Source organism: Macaca mulatta, chromosome 5, assembly GCF_049350105.2.
Source record: "Macaca mulatta isolate MMU2019108-1 chromosome 5, T2T-MMU8v2.0, whole genome shotgun sequence".
Taxonomy (NCBI): Eukaryota; Metazoa; Chordata; class Mammalia; order Primates; family Cercopithecidae; genus Macaca; species Macaca mulatta.
In genome coordinates this window covers 120,356,104-120,375,920 of record NC_133410.1, presented here as the reverse complement: position 1 = coordinate 120,375,920, position 19,817 = coordinate 120,356,104, and positions in this window count along the sequence as shown.

The window sequence follows — 19,817 nt, the reverse complement described above, 5'->3', positions numbered from 1 at the left end:
GTCTTAAATTACATATTAACCAGAAACAAGGACAATGTTACATAATATACATACACATTTAGATAATCCCTAACCTTTTTAATAGAATTAAATATTGGTTTATGCTTTGAATATTCATTTAATAACAGTTACTGAGCTAAAATGTTCAACAAAGCACTGAACAAAATATTTTTGTGTATGCAATCCCAGCACTTTGGCAGACCGAGGCAAGTAGATCGCCTGAGGTCGAGAGTTCAAGACCAGGCTGCCCAACGTGGAGAAACCCTGTCTCTACTAAAAATACAAAAAATTAGCTGGGTGTGGTGGCGCATGCCTGTAATCCCAGCTACTTGGGAGGCTGAGGCAGAAGAATCGCTTGAACTCAGGAGGCAGAGGTTGTGGTGAGCTGAGATCACACCATTGCATTCCAGCCTGGGCAACAAGAGCAAAACTCCGTCTCAAAAAAAACTAGTAATAAAATAAAAAATAAAAAATCACACATAATCCCAGGCTTTCAGAGTAAAATATCTAGAAGGAGAAAAATATAAAATATGTATCCAAATATCTGTAGTGTAGAAAATGGTGAAAAGTGCCATGAGAAAGGTATGCTTAAATTATAGTTTTCAAAATGCAGAGATTGTTTTCAATCTATTTTATGAGGAAACAGTATCAAGAAATCTGGGTGAGTCCCAATACCTGATGCAATACAAACCTAATATGTTTAATATGTGCAGTGGTTAATTTTATGTGTCAATTTGATGAGGTTAAGGGACACCCAAATAGTTGATAGAACATTATTTTTAGATATATCTGTGAGGATGTTTCCAAAAGAGATCTGCATTTGAATTGTTAGGGTAAGGAGATCCCTTCTCACCAATGGAAGCAGGTATCATACAAACAGAATAAAATGGAAGAGAAAGAGCAAATTCACTCCCTTTTCCCCTAGAGCTCTCATCTTCTCCTGCACTGGTACATCTTGGGCCTTCAGGTTCCAGGGCTTATACCAGCACACACAGCACATTTCTCCCTCCCTCTCTACGCTTCTCCATTCTTAGGTCTTTGGCCTTAGAACAAATTACATCTCTGCTTTTTCTGGTTCTTTACTTTGGAGAACATATTGTGGGAATTCTTGGCCTACATAATTGCATGAGGAAATTTCCATAATAAATCCTGTCTTATATATTTATATATACATATCCTGTTGGTTCTGTCTCTCTGGAGAACTCTGACTGATACAATTTGAAAACTAATAACTTTTCCTTTGCTTATAGTCCCCACATATAAATTTAATATTGTCCTAAATATGCTCCTATCTCTGGTAGAGAGGTACAACCATTAATGGTTTGTCAGTTGTATTAATGTGGCGATGCTAGCTGCTGAAACAAATAAAATCACAAATCACAATGGCTTAACCAAATGGAAGTGTATTTCCATTAACCGAATGGAAATGTATGTGATGTCCAAAATGGATGTTCCTGATCAGTGGAAGTATCTTCTCTATATGGCAATTTAGATAATCAAGTATCTTCTAATAGTGGCTCTGCTGTTTTTAACACTTATGTCCGAAGGTCATGCTCAGAGTTACTTCCATTTCAAATACTTAGAAGGGATGAGGAAGATCAGTGGAATGTTCTTATTAGCTAGGTCTGCTAGGTTCATCATTTGTGCTTTAGCTAGAACTAAGTCACACAGGAACACCAAACTGCAAGAGAGACTGGACAGTAAACAGCAAGCCATCTCTGCCACTGTTTTCATTAACATTTATGAGTCCAACAAAAGCGTGGCATATTAAGGATTCAAATTTTTCTTGGCACCACATGCTGGTTTTATGGAATGGAGCTTTTGATTATTGGAATGTGTATTCCTTTTCTCACATCCCAAACTGTTCTAGGAAAGAGCTTTATCTATAGAAGCATTGCTGCTGTTGGCACTCTATGAATATATTCACAAATATCTTGAAGTCTAGATTTGAGTATTGATTAGAGATATTCTATTTTCTCCCATTCTTCAGTGTCACCAGCATCTTCACCAACCAGTCACTCAAACATTAATGGGTGCCTATGTGATGGCTTAGCTATTTTGAGATAGAAGAGTGAAGTTTTCTTATAGCTCTTTATGAGCCTCATCAGTTAGCTATCATCTGGACCTAGTTAAGTTGCTTTCAAATCTAATTCTGCTGGTCTTTAAAATCCAAATACGTTTTTAGTTTTTCCCTAAAGAGTTACTCTGCTAGGTGCTAAACAAAATGAATTGGCAATAGCATCCACCTATGGGAACTTAACTTTCAAATTTTTAATGCAGTGCTTCCTGAGTTCCACTTTGAGTACTAGGTGAAAAAAAAAAGTATCGAAAAATGTCTGCCTGCTTTGGCCAAGGTACAAATAGTTTTGGAAGGTTTTTCTTGTATGAAAGAATGTTTTCCAGTTAGTTTTTACTTATTATTTAAATCATTAGCAGTTTCACATGCAAATGTTAATGAGTACCTCTTTGCAACTGGATCATTTTTCATTGTGCATGTGAAGTATTAGAATTTGAAAGTTACTTCATTAGTTAGGCTTAAATTATTTCTACATATTCGGTGGTAAGATAGCTTTGAGAGCATGTGTCTCTTAATCCAATCAGCTGTGACCCTTATAAATGGTGAGAAGATCAAAGTGACTCAAATGTCTATCTCTTTGTAGAATATAATAACCACAGCTGATCTATTGGATCAAAAGAATATTTTCACCTCAGTTCTGCATTTCCTCATATAGAAATAGCCTCAGTTATGTTTAGAAGCTTAGCATCATTATTATTAGCCTAAATTTTTAAAAATTAAAGTTAGAATCCAGAAGTTTAATGTACTAAAATATACAAGACATAAATCACATTATATAGCAAGCACAGTATTTCTAAATTTTACAATAATGATACAGTTTGCACCCATTGAAGATATGGTAACAGTCGCATGTTAATGTTTATCTTGGAATTTTAAATTTCACTTATTAACATTCATTGGGTGTTATCTGCAAACTCACATATCTAATAACGTTTTCAGAATCACCAAGTTCAAATGAGTTTATATAAATTGGTTTTGAGCCACGTTCAGATGATACCTGAAAGATACCAATCTGTCTTCATGACAAAACTCCCTAAATCATACTATTCTTTAGATTCATTGGTAGATTACAATTGTGTTAAACAGCTACCAACAAAACAGTTTCAAATAGGGATTCTGTCTAGTTATCCTGACTCTCAGTCACAGAAGTTGTAAGTACATTCAAATCTTAAAGGCACAGCACTGTTATCACTTAACTTCCAGTTTCTTAATTGTATACAAGATATCAACTCCTTCACCATTCTCATTTTCTCCAGCTTCATCTAATAATCTCACTTACGTATTAAAAGATCTAACCTGATTTTTGTAGCTTGAAAGCTTAATGTAAGATGAAAACTCTCAAGTTTCACTATTCACAGTCTATAGTAAATTGTGTTTTCACATAGCTTTATTTAGTAATTGCACATATTATGCAATTTGACAAGTTATGACATATATATTTATTAAATCATCACTTACTATCAAAATAATTAATATATCCCTTACCCCCAAATATTTCCTCAGCCCCTTTGTAATTCCTCCACACCTCCTTGCCCTCTGCTTTTTTTTTTTTTTCTTTATTTCTTCTAAAAAAACAACACAGCAACAAAAAGCGGGATATGTGTACAGAACATGCAGGTTTGTTGCATAGGTATGTGTGCCATGGTGGTTTGCTACACCTATTGACCTGTCCTCTAAGTTCCCTCCTCTTGTCCCCTAACCCCCAATAGGCCCTGATGTGTGTTGTTCCCCCTCTCTGTGTCCATGTGTTCTCAATGTTCAACTCCCACTTATGAGTGAGAACATGCAGTGTTTGGTTTTCTGTTCCTGGGTTACTTTGCTGAGGATGATGGCCTCCAGCTTCATCCATGTCCCTGCAAAGGACATGATCTCATTCCTTTTAATGGCTGTGTAGTATTCCATGGTGTATATATACCACATTTTCTTTTCCCAGTCTATCATTGATGGGCATTTGGGTTGGTTCCATGTCTTTGCTATTGTAAATAGTGCTGCAGTAGACTTATGTGTACATGTGTCTTTATAATAGAATGATTTGTCCTCCTTTTGGTATATACCCAGTAATAGAATGGCTGGGTCAAATTGTATTTCTGGTTCTAGATGCTTGAGGAATCGACACTCTCTCTCCCACAATGGTTGAACTAATTTACATTCCCACCTACAGTTGTAAAAGCCTCCCTATTTCTCCACAGCCTCCTCAGCATCTATTGTTTCCTGATTTTTTAATAACCACCATTCTCACTAATATGAGATGATATCTCATTGTTGTTTTGATTTGCATTTCTCTGATGATCACTGATGTTGAGCTTTTTTTCCATGTTTGTTGGCTGAATAAATGTCTTTTTTGAGAAGTGTCTGTTCATATCCTTTGCCTACTTTTTGATGTTTTTTTTTTCTTGTAAATATGTTTAAGTTCCTTGTAAATTCTGGATATTAGCCCTTTGTTAGATAGGTAGATTGCAAGTATTTTCTCCCATTCCATAGGTGGCCTGTTCACTCTGATAACAGTTTCTTTTGCTGTGCAGAAGCCCTTTAGTTTAATTAGATACCATTGTCAATTTTGGCTTTTGTTGCAATTGCTTTTGGTGTTTTGTCATGAAGTCTTTGCCCATGCATATGTCCTGAGTGGTATTGCCTAGGTTTTTTTCTAAGGTTTTTATGGTTTTGGGGTTTACATTTAAGTATTTAATACGTCTTGAGTTAGATTTTGTAGAATGCGTAAGGAAGGGGTCCTGTTTCAGTTTTCTGCCTATAGCTAGCCAGTTTTCCCAACACAGTTTATTGAATAGAAGATGATTTCCCTATTGCTTGTTTTGTCAGGTTCGTGGAAGATCAGATGGTTGTAGATGTGTGGAGTTATATCTGAGATCTCTGTTCTGCTCCATTAGGGTCTATATGTATGTTTTGGTACCAGTACCATGCTGTCTTGGTTACTGTACCCTTGTAGTAAAGCTTAAAATCAGGTAGTGTGATGCCTCCCGCTTTGTTATTTTTGCTTAAGATTGTCTTGGGGTCTTCTTTGATTCCACATGAAATTTAAAATAGTTTTTTCTAATTCTGTGAAGAATATCAATGGATGTTTGATGGGAATAGCATTGAATCTATAAATTACTTTGGGCAGTCTGGCCATTTTCAAGATATCGATTCTTCCTATCCATGAGCATGGAATGTTTTTCCGTTTGTTTGTGTCCTCTCTTTTTTCCTTGAGCAGTGGTTCGTAGTTCTCCTTGAAGAGGTTCTTCACATCCCTTGTTATCTGTATTCCTAGGTATTTTATTCTCTTTGTAGCAATTGTGAATGGGAGTTTATTCATGATTTGGCTCTCCGATGCCTATTGTTAGTGTAAAGGAATGCTTGTGATTTTTGCACATCTATTTCGTATCCTGAGACTTTGCTGAAGTCGTTTATCAGTTCTAGAGGTTTTTGGGCTGAGATGATGGAGTTTTCTAATTATAAAATCATGTCATCTGCAAACAGAAACAATTTGACTTCCTCTCTTCCTATTTGAACACTCTTTATTTATTTTTCTTGCCTGATTGACCTGGCCAGAACTTCCAATACTATGTTGAATAGGAATGGTGAGAGAGGGCATCCTTGCCTTGTACCAATTTTCATAGGGAGTGCTTCCACCTTTTTCCCATTCACCATGGTATCACGGCTGTGAGTTGGTCATAAATAGCTCTTACTATTTTGAGATATATTCCATCAATACCTAGTTTATTGTGAGTTTTTAACATAAAGGGATGTTGAATTTTATCAAAGGCCTTTTCTGCATCTATTGAGATAATCATATGTTTTTTGTCTTTGGTTCTCTTTATGTGATGGATTACGTTTATTGATTTGCATATTTGAATCAGCATTGCATCCCAGGGATAAAGCTGATTGATCATGGAGGGTAAGTTTTTTGATGTGCTGCTGGATTCAGTTTGCCAGTAGTTTTTTGAGGATTTTTTGCGTCGATGTTTGTCAGGGATATTGGCCTGAAGTTTTCTTTTTGTGTGGTGTCTCTTCCTGGTTTTGGTATCAGGATGACGCTGGATTCATAAAATTAGTTAGGGAGGAGTCCTTCCTTTTCAATTGTTTGGAATCATTTCAGAAGGAATGGTATCACCTCCTCTTTGTATTTCTGGTAGAATTCAGCTATGAATCCATCCAGTCCTGACCTTTTTTTGGTTGGCAGGCTACTAATTACTGTCTCAATTTCAGAGCTTGTTATTGGTCTATTCAGGGATTCAACTTCTTCCTGGTTTAGTCTTGGTAGGGTGTCTGTGTCCAGGAATTTATCAATTTCTTCTAGATTTTCCAGTTTATTTGCATAGAGGTATTTATATAATATTCTTTGATGGTGGTTTGTATTTCTGTTGGGTAAGTGGTAATATCCCCTTTATTATTTTTTGTTGTGTCTTTTTTATTCTTTTCTCTCTTCTTTATTAGTCTAGCGAATGGTCTATCCATTGTGTTAATTTTTTCAAAAATCCAACTCCTGGATTTGTTGATTTGTTGGAGGGTTTTTCATGTCTGTATCTCCTTCAGTTCTTCTCTGATCTTAGTTATTTCTTGTTTTCTGCTAGTTTTTTGATTAGTTTGCTCTTGCCTCTCTAGCTCTTTTAATTGTCGTGTTAGGGTGTCAATTTAAGATCTTTCTAACTTTCTGACGTGGGCATTTAGTGCTATAAATTTCCCTCTTAACACTGCTTTAGCTGTATCCCAGAGATTCTGGTACATTGTCTCTTTGTTCTCATTGGTTTCAAAGAACTTCTTGATTTCTGCCTTAAATTCATTTTTATCCAAGATTCATTCAGGAGCAGGTTGCTCAATTTCCATGTGATTGTCTGGTTTTGAGTGGGTTTCTTAATCCTGAGTTCTAATTTGATTGCATTGTGGTCTGACTGTTGTGATTTCAGTTCTTTTTCATTTGCTGAAGAGTATTTTACTTCCAATTATATGGTCAATTTTAGAATAAGTGTGATGTGGCACTGAGAAGAATGTATATCCTGTTGATTTGGGGTAGAGAACTCTGTAGATGTGTACTAGGTCCACTTGATCCAGAGATGAGTTCAAGTCCTGAATATCTTTGTTAATCCTATCTCGTTGATCTAACACTGACAGTGGGGTGTTTAAGTCTCCCACTATCGTTGTGTGGGAGCCTAAGTCTCTTTGTAGGTCTCTAAGAACTTGTTTTATGAGCCTGGGTGATCATCTATTGGGTGCATATATTTAGAACAGCTAGGTCTTCTTGTTGAATTGTTCCCTTTACCATTATGTAATGCCCTTCTTTGTCTTTTTTTTGGTCTTTATTGGTTTAAAGTCTTTTGTCAGAGACTAGGATTGCAACCCCTGGTTTTTTGTTTGTTTGTTTTTTGGTTTTGTTTTGCTTTCCACTTTCTTGGTAAATTTTCCTCCACCCTTTTATTTTGAGCCTGTGTGTGTCTTTGCATGTAAGATGGGTCTCCTGAATACAGCACACTGGTGAGTGTTGGCTTCTTATCCAATTTGCTACTCTGCGTCTTTTAATTGGGGCATTTAGCCCATTTACATTTAAGGTTAGTATTGTTATATGTGAGTTTGATCCTGCCATCATGATGCTATTTAGTTGTTTTGCACACTAGTTGATACAATTTCTTCATAATGTCATTGTTCTTTATATTTTGGTGTGTTTTTGCATGGTTGGTATCAGTTTTGCCTTTCCATATTTAGTGCTTCTTTCAGGAGCTCTTGCAACGTAGGCCTGGTGGTAATGTAATGGCTCAGCATTTGCTTGTCTGGAAATAATTTTATTTCTCCTTCACTTATGAAGCTTTGTTTGGCTGGATATGAAATTCTAGGTGGAAAATTTTTTTCTTTAAGAATGTTGAATACTGACCAGCTTATAAAGTTTATAAAGTTTATTTCTTCCAGCTTATAAAGTTTCTGTTGTGAGTCTGATGGGCTTCCCTTTCTAGGTGATCTGGCCTTTCTCTCTGGCTGCCCTTAACAGTTATTCTTTCTTTTCAACCTTGGAGAACCTGATGATTACATGTCTTGGGGTTGATCTTCTTGCGGAGTATCTTAATGGTGTTCTCTGTACTTCCTGAATTTGCATTTTGGCCTGCTAGGTTAGGGAAGTTCACCTGGATAACATTCTGAAGAGTGTTTTCCAGCTTTTCATTCTCCCCATCTCCTTCCGGTACTCCAATTAATCATAGGTTCAGTCTTTTTATGAAGTACCATATTTCTTGGAGGCTTTATTCATTCCTTTTCATTCTTTGTTCTCTATTCTTGTTTGCATGTCTTATTTCAGTTAAGTTAGGTGGTCTTCAAACTCTTATATCCTTTCTTCCATTTGGTCAATTCGGCTGCTGATGCTTGTGTATGCTTCATGAAGTTCCCGTGCTGTTTTTCAGCTCCATCAGGTCTTTTATGTTCCTCTCTAAACTGGTTATTCTCGTTAGCAGTTCCTCTAACCTTTTATCAAGGCTCTTATCTTCTTTGCATTGGGTTAGAACACAATCCTTTAGCTCAGCATAGTTTTTTATTACCCATCATCTGATGCCTACTTCTGCCAATTCATCCTTCTGATCCTCTGTCCAGTTTTGCACACTTGATGAAGAGACGTTGAGATCATCTGGAGGAGTAGAGGTACTCTGGCCTTTTGGGATTTCAGCATGTTTTTGTTGATTCATTCTCATGTTCCTGAGTTTGTCTAGTTTCAGTCTTTGAGGCTACTGACCTCTGGAGGGGGGTTTTGTGGAGGCCTTTTTTTATTGTTGTTATTGATGCTGTTTTTGTCACTTTCTGCTTGTTTGTTTTTCTTTCAATAGTCAGGTCCCTCTTCTGTAGGGCTGTTGCAGTTTGCTGGGGGTTCACATCAGGCCCTGTTCATCTGATTCCCTCCCGTGCCTGGAGATGTCACTCAAGGAAGCTGGAGAACAGGAAAGATAAGTGCCTGCTCTTTCTTCTGGGACCTCTGACCTCGATGGGCACCAACCAGACGCCAGTAGGATCGCTCCTGTACAGGGTGTCTGACAACCCCTGTTGGAGGGTCTCACCCAGTTGGGTGGCATGGGGAGCAGGACCTGTTTAATGAAGCACTTTGTCCCTTGGTGGAGGGTGTGTGCTTCGCTGGGGGAAACCCACTCGTCCTGGCTGCCTGGATTCCTCAGAACTACCAGGAGGAGAGATTAAGTCTGCTGGTTCAGAGACTGGGACCTCCCCCATTCCCTCCCCATAGGGGATCAGGCCCAGGGAGATTGGAATTCTGTCCCTGAGCCTCTGGTCAGAGTTATTGAAGATCCTGCAGGGAAGCCCCGCCCACTGAAGATGGACGGGTCAGGGTTAGACCTAAAGAGGCACCCTGGCCTCGAACTGCCACAGCCGGTGTGTTGTGCTGTGGGGGCTTCTTGGGACCAAGGCATCCAGCCTCCCTGGCTCCAGCAGGGGAAAGGCGCAGCCTGGAGCTATAGAAATGGGTGTTGCCGTTTCCCCTGCCCTGGGAGCTTACTGTGTTAGGCAGTTGTGAGTCCCAGTGCGGGCTGCTGCCCCTCCCCCAAGGAGCTCAAATGGCTTAGACAGCAGCCAGTGCTGGTCGCCCCTCCCTCCCGGGAGTTCAGTAAGCTAAAGCCGATTCCAGCTGAGAGGCTGTAAGAATCTGCGCGTTCTGGGGTTGGGACACTAGGTCCTGGTGGCGGGGGTTCACGAGTGGGATCTTCCAATCCGTGGGCTGCACAGTTCCATGGAAAAAGCAGTTTCGCCGGCTGGGTAACTTGCTCACTCACCGCCTCCCTTGGCTGGTGGGAGGGGGCTTCCTTTCCCTGTGTGGCTCTCAAGTGGGCGACCGGGTCACACTGTTCTTCCTTCTCTCTGTGGGTCACGCCAGACTTCTAGTCAATTTTGATGAGAGAACCTGGATACCTTTGTTGCCAGTGAAGGATTCACACGCTTATTGCTTTTTTTTTTGTTTGTTTGTTTGTTTTGTTCGTTTTTTTTTTTTTTTTTTCTGAAGGGAGCCGCGGAAAGCCGCTGCTTCTAGTTGGCCCCTCCCCAAAAGCTCTCCTCCTTGCCCTCTTCTAAGGCAACTACTAATCTGTTGTCTGTCACTATTACAGTGAATTGTCCTATTACATTGAATTATCTCTTTAAACTATGAAAAAGTGTCCTTCTAAAAATCTTGATCACTTATTATTTCAAGATTCCATAAAACCTAAGATATGTTGTGTTGTTCCCAAGTAACATTCCAGATCTCATCAAAATAAAATCTTAAAGGACAGCCAAATAAACACAAAATGCTAAAAGCAAAAACTTAAAGAGAAATTTTCTTTTTGACAAGCAGCTGTGCTTCTTACAAAGCTATCTAAAGCCTTTGGCAGGAATCTAGGGCTGGGATGATCTATAGAGTTCTTTCAGCATCTCTATTCCTTCATTAGTTCTCACTTTCCAAATTAATGAATGTCAATAGTACATTTATTAATTTAAATTTTTATTCAGTTTCAGGGGTACATGTGCAGGTTTGTTATACAGACAAATTGCATGTCACGGGGGTTTGGTGTACATACTATTTCATCACCCAAGTAATAAGCATAGTATCCAATAGGTAGTTTTTTAATCCTTACCCTCCTCCCACGCATCATTCTTAAGTAAGCCCTGGTATCTATTATTCCCTTCTTTGTGTCTATGTGCCCTCAATGATTAGCTCCCACTTATAAGTGAGAATATGTGATGTTTGGTTTTCCATTCCTGCATTAATTCACTTAGGATAACAGCCTCCAGCTCCATCTGTGTCCCTGCAAAGGATATGAACTCGTTCCTCTTTACGGCTGCATAGTATTTTACGGTATATACATATAACACATTTTCTTTATCCAGTCTACCACTGATGGGCATTTAGATTGATTCCATGTCTTTGCTATTGCAGGTAGTGCTGCAATGAACATATGCATGCATGTGTATTTATAGTAGAATAATTTATATTCCTTTAGATACATACCCAATAATGGGATTGCTGGGTCAAATGGTAGTTCTATGTTCTTTGAGAAATTGCCGAACAGCTTTTTCATAGTGGCTGAACTAATTTACCTTCCCAGTAGCAGTGTATAGGTGTTTCCTTTTGTCTGCAACCTTGCCAGCTTGTTATTTTTTGACTTTTTAGTAATAGCCACTCTGACTGGTATGGGATGCTATCTCATTGTGGGTTTGATTTGCATTTCTCCAACAATTGGTGATGTTGAGCATTTTTTTCATATGCTTATTGGCCATTTATAGGTCTTATTTTGAAAACTGTCTGCTCATGTCCTTTGCCCATTTTTTAATAGGGTTGTTTGGTTTTTGCTTGTTAATTTGTTCAAGTTCTTTGTAGACTCTGGATGTTAGACCTTTGTTGGATACGTAGTTTACAAATGTATTTTTTCCTATTCTGTGGGGTGTCTATTTACCCTGTTGATAGTCTCTTTGCTGTGAAGAGGCTTTTTAGTTTAATTAGGTTCCATTTGTCCATTTTTGTCTGTCTTGCAATTGCTTTTGGCATCTTCATCATGAAATCTTTGCCAGGACCAATGTCTAGAATGGTATTGCCTAGGTTTTCTTCAAGGGGTTTTATAATTTTAGGTTTACATTTGTCTTTAATCTATCTTGAGTTGATTTTTGTATATGGTGTAAGGAAAGGATTCAGTTTCAATCTTCTGCCTATTGCCAATCTGTTATCCCAGCACCATTTATTGGTTAGAAAGTCCTTTCTGTATTGCTTGTTTTTACTGATTTTGTCCAGATCAAATGGTTGTAGGTGGAGAGCTTTATTTCTGGACTCTCAGTTCTGTCCCATTGGTCTATGTATCTGTTTTTGTACCAGTACCATGCTGTTTGGGTTACTGTAGCCTTACAGTATAATTTGAAGTCCAGTAATGTGATGCACCCAGCTTTGTTATTTTTGCTTAAGATTACTTCAACTATTCAGACTCTTTTTTGGTTCTATATGAATTTTAGAATAGTTTTTTTCTAATTCTATGAAGAATGTCATTGGTAGTTTGATAGGAATAGCATCGAATCTGTAAATTGCTTTGGGCAGTATGCCCATGTTAAAAATATTGATTCTTTCTGTTCATGAGCATGGAATATTTTCCATTTGTTTGTGTCATCTCTGATTTCTTTCAGCAGTGGTTTGTAATTCTCATTGTGGAGATCCTTCACCTCCCTCGGTAGCTGTATTCCTAGGTATTTTATTTCATATTACTTTTAAACTTCTAGGGAAGGAAAAGACTTCCAAGCTAACTAAGCTACCAGTTAATAACCTGGTTTTATATTTAATAGTAAAAATTCATCATTTTCCTCTTCACAAAAACATTACTATCTCTGTTTATTTCATAAAATTTCCCATTATAATAATTTTCCATTATAAAAACAATGTATACTCACTATAAGAAATGTAAAACAGGTAGTAAAAAAAAAAGAAGAAGAAGAAAAACATTACTCCTATACTCCCTGAACTAGAAATAAAAATTTAGTTATATTGCCTTTCAGTATTTTTTATGTTCAGATTTTTGCTTCTGGATTGGTGCATGAATTCCATACTAAATGACCCTGTTTTTGAAGAAAATAACATGAAATGAAATGTGTTGACCTTATTCTTTGCTAATTATAAATATGGAAGTTGACTTTAAATTTTCTAATATTTATAAGAAGTATTTTATGAGACTTTTTTCTTATTCTCTACAATTTTTTAGAAGACTTTTATAAGAAAAGCAGCAATTCTATAAATTTCCTTTAGAATCAAAAAACATTGAATAAGTCTACTACTTTGAATACAGCTGTGATAGTCATTAGTGCTATTCCCCAAATATTTCTGATTCTTCACCTTTTGAGCAAATTGTTGGATTGTACTTCCCGGACCCGTTGTCATTAAGTGGGAGCCACATGACTAGTTCTGGACGCGAGCTGTGAATAGAAGTGATGTATATCCTTTCTGAGCCAAGCCATTATGTGTGGCCTGACAAAGCCTCTTTCCCCTGCCACTGGAAGCAGCAATGTTTATAATATTCCTGCTCTACCAGCCTGAGTCCCAAAATAAAGACACTTGAAGAAGAACCCACAACCAGTGCACAATAAGTTTGTTGTGCAGATGCAAAGCAAGGTTTTATTTTTGAAATTTATCAAGGATTGTGGAATGGTTACAGCAGCATATTTTATCCTAATGTATTTCATAGCTTTGTAATTTTTATTGCATCAATTTCTATTTTATTCAAAGTGGATCCTTTTTCGTTTCTCATCAGTAACTAATACTCCGAATGTAGTTGGAAAGAATACAGAAAAAAAGATTAATACTCTGAATGTAGTTGGAAAGAACACAGAAATATTGTTATTTCTGATGGTTTTATACTTGGTGATAAAAAGAAGTAAAAGTCGGTGTCAGGATCATCACTAGGGTGTACAAATAATTGTTGTGGGGGCCCTATATTTAGAGACAATCTGACATGAGGTGAGGTCTGGTGATTTATGGATAAAGATTTAGAATAACAGGTAAATAAGAGGTACATATATACATGTTTGTATAGACACAAGCACAGAAACACACACACACACACACACACACACACACACACACACACACACATACAATCTGCTAGTCAGTGAATATGAAATGTATCCCGTCTGAAAATGAGTATGAGAGAGTTTCCCCAAAACAGCATGTCAGCATTATTCTGGCAACCCAGTATTATGCAATCCCATGAAATAAAATCCATGCCAATCCATGGGAACAATCTACCACCAAGCTGTTCTCCTGGAAATGGGCCTGGCTATGGAGGACTCTCATGGTTTTATTAGTCTGAGTCTTAGCGCTCCGAGTGTTAGCAAATGGGAAGTAGCCCCAAGGGGAGAAACAAAAAGCAGGAATAGGGCCCACATGGGTCCTGGTCTGGGCTTAGAGCACTCCTTCCTCTCCCCAGACAGCACTGCTGGTTCTGGACAGTTCAAGTCTCCAGTGGGGGACTTACAACATGTCAAAGAAGACACTCCAGCCCACTTGTGTGGGCTCCCAAAAGTGGTAAGATATGTCCATGACCTTCAGAAGATAATTATCCAGCAGGAGGAACCCATTTGAAAATTATACGAAGTGATAAGTGTTCCCAGGTATGGTGGCTCACACTTGTAATCCCAGCACTTTGGGAGGTTGAGGCAGGCAGATCACTTGAGGTCAGGAGTTCGAGACCAGCCTAGCCAAGATGGTGAGACCCTGTCTATAATATAAACACAAAAAATTAGCCAGGCGTGGTGCTATGTGCCCATAATCCCAGCTACTCCAGAGGCTGAGGCAGGAGAATTGTGGAGGCGGAGGTTGCAGTGAGCCTAGATCATGCCACTTCACTCCAGCCTGGGGGACAGAGTGAGACTCTGTCTCAAAACAAAAACAAAAACAAAAAAGTGACAAGTGCTCCCTTAGAGATAGAGTTAAACTGCTTTGTCATCCAAAGTCAAAATCTACAATTTTGATAAAGTTCTTTATAGGCATACGGGCAACTGTATCTTCATGTCCTCTAATAGATACCTTATATTGATTTTTTCACTTTTTTTTTTTTTCTTGAGGACACATCAACGCTAGAAGGGGAAGAAAGCAATAATTTTTCTCTTACCAATGCCTATTTCAATAGCATAGATTGGAGTCATTATTCTAAGACTTTATTGTGCAAAAGAATCACCCCCAGAATATCAGATAATGCGGCCCAGGCAATTCTGTTTCTAAAAAGCACTTCAGGTGATTGAAGTGAACCATAGCTTGAGAAACACAAAACTAGAGACAGATTCATAAGCATCCTCACCTTTTGAGATAAAGAATTATGTTAACAAAGCAAAGAAACTATATAGAATCCTGGAAGTGTTGAATACAAAAGTTTAATGCCTTTTAGGTTATTTTACTGGCCCCTCTGTGACTGGTAGAGATGGGAAAAGATTTAGATCCAGGGACCCTCTCAATAGTAAGGAATGATCCTTCCAGAAGTTGTTCTAAGGGCTTTATTGTGTATTAAATTTATTCATATATAATCTTTACAGCAACTTAAGAAGGTAGGTACCACTATTATCACCACTAAGACATAAAAAAACTGAAGAACAGACAGTGTAAGTAACTTGTCCAAGGTCACATAGCTAATAGGCGGAGACCTGAGATTCCAAACTAGGTGTTTCCTACACTACTGTCCATGTTCTTACTCACTGCATTGTGCTACTATTGAGTACATAAACAGAAATGCTAGCTACTACCAATAATCACTGGAGTGGCTCTTTGCATATTCTAAGGCATATCCCAGTAAACATCAGGGTGAAAAAGTCATAATACAACTATACATTTTAGATGCCTAACCACTTTAAAACAGTACTTTCCAATCTGGTTACACATTAAAATGACCTGAGGAGCTTTTAAAATATTTCAGTGTCCAGTCCCATTACACACAAATGAAATCAGAATATCTAAGGGGGAACCCTGGCATAAGTACTTTTTAAAAAGTTCCCCCAAATAATTTTAATGTGATACCATTGCATTAGACAGCTAAAAACACATATTTACTTAAAATTTAAAAGCATTCATGTCTTTGCAGATGGCCTCCTTTTGTTTTGTTTTAAGAGAATGAAAGAACGTTTACTAAATATTGTACATGTAGTTTGTGGAGTGTTGTGCAGTGGACTGAATTGAAATGCTTAATTACCAATATATGCATAGTTATAAATTTGTTCAGTTTTATTTGTCTTTTTATTAAAAGGGATTTGGAGATAATAATGTGACAATCAATTGTTTAGAATAACAATTAAGTAGTGTGATGACTCGTAGGGCATTTAGAAGCCATTCTCTCCTAATTTCCTGATTCTGGATAATTTCCCTTGATTCAAAGGTAAACTACAATTATTTCAGAACACACTTACGCCTACTGGATGAAATGCCACATTTCTTCACATTCTCTTTTTGGATCAAGTCCATCTGAGTAGCCAGGCTCCTTTATCTATACCTGACACTTTTAAAGTTTTGGATGAAACATCTGTTTTTCATTTTAAAAATGTCAGCTTGTCCATCTTGAATGGGCATTGGGTAAAGGAGACAAATCCTGCTTTGTCTAAAGAGCCCATCTTGATTGTTATGCCAAAACCATATTTCCTCCATTAATCAGATTCCTTAACAACTTGCCAGCAAAGGCAGTGGGCAGTGGATAATCCTGCAGTGCAACTTCTATGCTAACCACTCCAGAGAAGACTGTGTAGGGGACAGTAAAGTGTGCTTTCTCTCCAAAGTGTTGTTTTCCTACTACATCTTGTTCTTTACTCTACAATTTAAGTATCACAGTCACAAAAAAGATCCAGGGAGGTTTAAAAATAATGGCTGGTGATCCGTTCAGCCCCCCGTCCCCCGCCATACCCCTTTCTCTGCAGAATCACTAGTCTTCGTACTCGGCTGAGCTGACGGCTTTCTGTATTTCCCATCGGAAGGCCTAGCCCAGGAGCTACAGCCCCAGGGATTCTTTTATAACTGAAAAGATCTTTATAAAATGATATTTGGGAGACTAGATCCTCAACTCGACTCTGAGCCTCATAAAGACCCTCTTTTCCTCCCTTTACCCAACCCCCCAGGATATGGAGCCTCACGGTTTTCCAAGAAGTGGTGGGAATGAATTAGAGTAGAATTTCACTACTGCTCAGATACTCTCCATGATGGTAAAAATCTTTTTTCACCATGCTCAATCCAAACACAAGGCCGTTATTCTAACTTGACAATAATACATGTGAAGAGAATTTGGGGATGGCAAACCTCTAACAGCAGCTAGAATAAAATGCTCAAGCAGCCCAGAAGTAGTGGCCCAGGCCCATCTCCTAGGGTTCCACATGCCTCCATGGGTCAGAACCCATGTCACCTTTTCCTTTGCCAAGCATATAACACATGACTTTGTTTGGTGTTTGTTTGCTAAATGTTCACTGATGAGTGAAAGTAGAAGTCACAGAAAAGGGTAATGGGCATATTTTGGCCATTGTTGAAATGGGGGAATTGGTTGCTTAGAGCAAAAAGCAAAATGACATTTTCACTTGTAGGCTGCATTCCATGACTACTTGGGTCTTGGTTAATTCTCAATGCCCCCAGCTCCCTAAATCTGGCAAGATTTATGAATGCGCGGAACTCTCTGTCAAGTCACATGTGCAAGCTGGCCTTAGCTTAGCAACAGTGGCTCCAATGCTTCCAGTGAACTTTTTTTTTTCAGCTCTGCCTTTCTGGTTGGCTGTCAGCGTGATCTCATTAAGGCTGAGTGACCCAGGCCTGACTGTGGCAGCTCACACTGTTGGTATGCTGCTACTGTTTTCTCTCCCAAGACATCTGCTTCAGCACTGCTTCAGATAATACTTCATTATGTCCTGGAAATGTTTCTTACTACTTTGTGCACCATTGTGCGTCGTTCTCTTTGAAGTTAATGTGAGTCTTATGTGATGATATGATATACATCAGAGTATACCTAAAAATGATGGCTTACCGCATAAAAAAAAATTAGAAAGATCCGCTTTTCATTTGTTAAATTCAAAACAACAGAACTCTAGTTTTCCTTTAGAAATACAGGCAGTTTGCTTAGAGATTGAAGAGAGAAAGAGGAAAATAGTTTTTCTTATCCCTGCAGATCAGACCTTCAAGGCAGTTAAGGAACACTCATGCATCTGGGGAAGTGATGGGCTTATTTGGGGTTTATGGATCTTAAAGCCCCTAATAAGACTCTGGAAGTACCTATATAGCAAATGTTTAAGTTAGAAAAAAGTGTTTCACATTCTACATTATGACTATGGGTGAGTATCTATTAGGACCCTATCTGTCTTTAAACCACCAAGCTATATAGGGGCTGTGTCAATAGTTCTTATATCTGTAAATATTTGGTAATGAACAAAATATTTAGACTTAACAATAGTTAAGGTTTAGAGTATTCTTACTATTTAAGATGTAGTGGGCTAAACGTATGGCATAGATTTTCTAACTTATAAGTTACTGGTGTTGCATTTTCTACCTTTTGCAGATGGGGCAACTGAGTAATTGACAAAATAGGTAACTTACTTGCCCAAAGGTCAGTCAGTGTCTATGAATCATAGACTTCTATGACTGTGACTTCCATGGATGTGGTTAACAGAGTGTGCCCCGGCCTTCCAGCAGGCTACAACAGGGCACACTCTGTTAACCATATCCATGGAAATCACATTCACAGAAGTCTGGGAAAGCAGAAGATCTGTTCTTGGGTCCGGTGGAACTGCAGATTACCAGTGGGACAGTAACTGTTTTTCCTGGTAATCTCCATTTGAGTCCACTCTGTTTACAATTCTGTCAGCTCACTATGTTCTCTGAGACACTGACCTATTTTACTCACCTTCACAAAGCAGATTATTGATGGGAGACAAAGAAGAAAACAAGGAGAAATTTATACTAGATTTATCTCTGTGTTAGGCCAATTTACAGCAGATATCCAGCATGTAGCTATTGAATTCTGAGTTTATGTGAACAAAGTTTCTATATGCCAGAGGATATTTGCCACCAAAGAGCTAGAAATCCATGAGTGCCAGCTTCAAGACTAATATATCAATGGTAGTTCTTAAATTTTTAAAATTCACTATAAGGAGAAAGTACTATCTTTTAATCAGAAAAAAATTTAACATGTTTAGTGAAGTTTTTTAGATTTGTCATAATTTTAGTCAAATAATATTTTGAGAGATTCCTTGACAGATCAATATTTAAGTAATGACATGTGGAATATTACCTCAACAAAAACACTTTCTAACTATATTGCCTCCCCCTCCTCCTTATTTTTTCTATTGACTACAGGGTAAGAGCCTAGGTGACTTGATATTTTCTGTTTCTGGAGAAAAAATATGTGTAGAAAAAATAACTTTCAAGTCATTTTTGTCCTCAAACTGTTTCTGCTATAGCTATGATCATATATATAGTGCAATAATTCTCCATTAGAAGATGACATCTACTTGAAAAGGCTTCTTGTTAGTTAAGTGTTTCTTTTATTGAAATATTGGCCCTATGTTCCCAGTGGTAAAAAAAAAAAAAAAAAAAAAAAAAAAGAGGAGAAAGGAAGGAAATAGGTAAAAGATGGTAGAATTCAACTTGAGACTGACCAAGAAGAAATAAAGAGATAAGGAATATGTCAAGTGTGCTTTCAGATATCAAATTCCAAACTATACTCCCATCACAAATCACTCACAGTACCTCTATCACCTGTAACTATGAGAAAGCATAAACTAAGGCAGCAAGGATGGTACCTGTCAGATGTCTTTGAATCAACTACTTTATGCAGTACATACTCACAATGGATATGAACTAAGACCCTGACAAATCTCCAAACCCGTAACTACCACCAATGTCCTGTTTTCCCCCTAAAATGCTCTGAAGGATATACTTTACTGAACACTTTGAGTTACCTCTTTGATTCAATTTGAATTTTTCATAGTGAAAGCATGAGGAAACTCTATCAAAGTAGCTAGAAATAAAAGGAAATCAATTTTCTCATGTGACTGAAAAGTACAGAGCTCTCTTCAACAACCTGAGTGAGGTCATCAGGACCTGAGTGTTCCCTCTCATTTTCCCTCCCCTCCTCCTCACCCTCATCCCACTTCTCTACTTGACCCCTTCAGTGCTGCAGTTGGAAAGAGAGATGAAGAGAGCTGGATATCAGTGAGGGCCTCAGCTCTCTTCTTTCTTGGTGTTAAATTTACAGAGTGGTGGGGGAAGTAGGGCAAGAGAAATAAACCACAAGATTTTGAGATC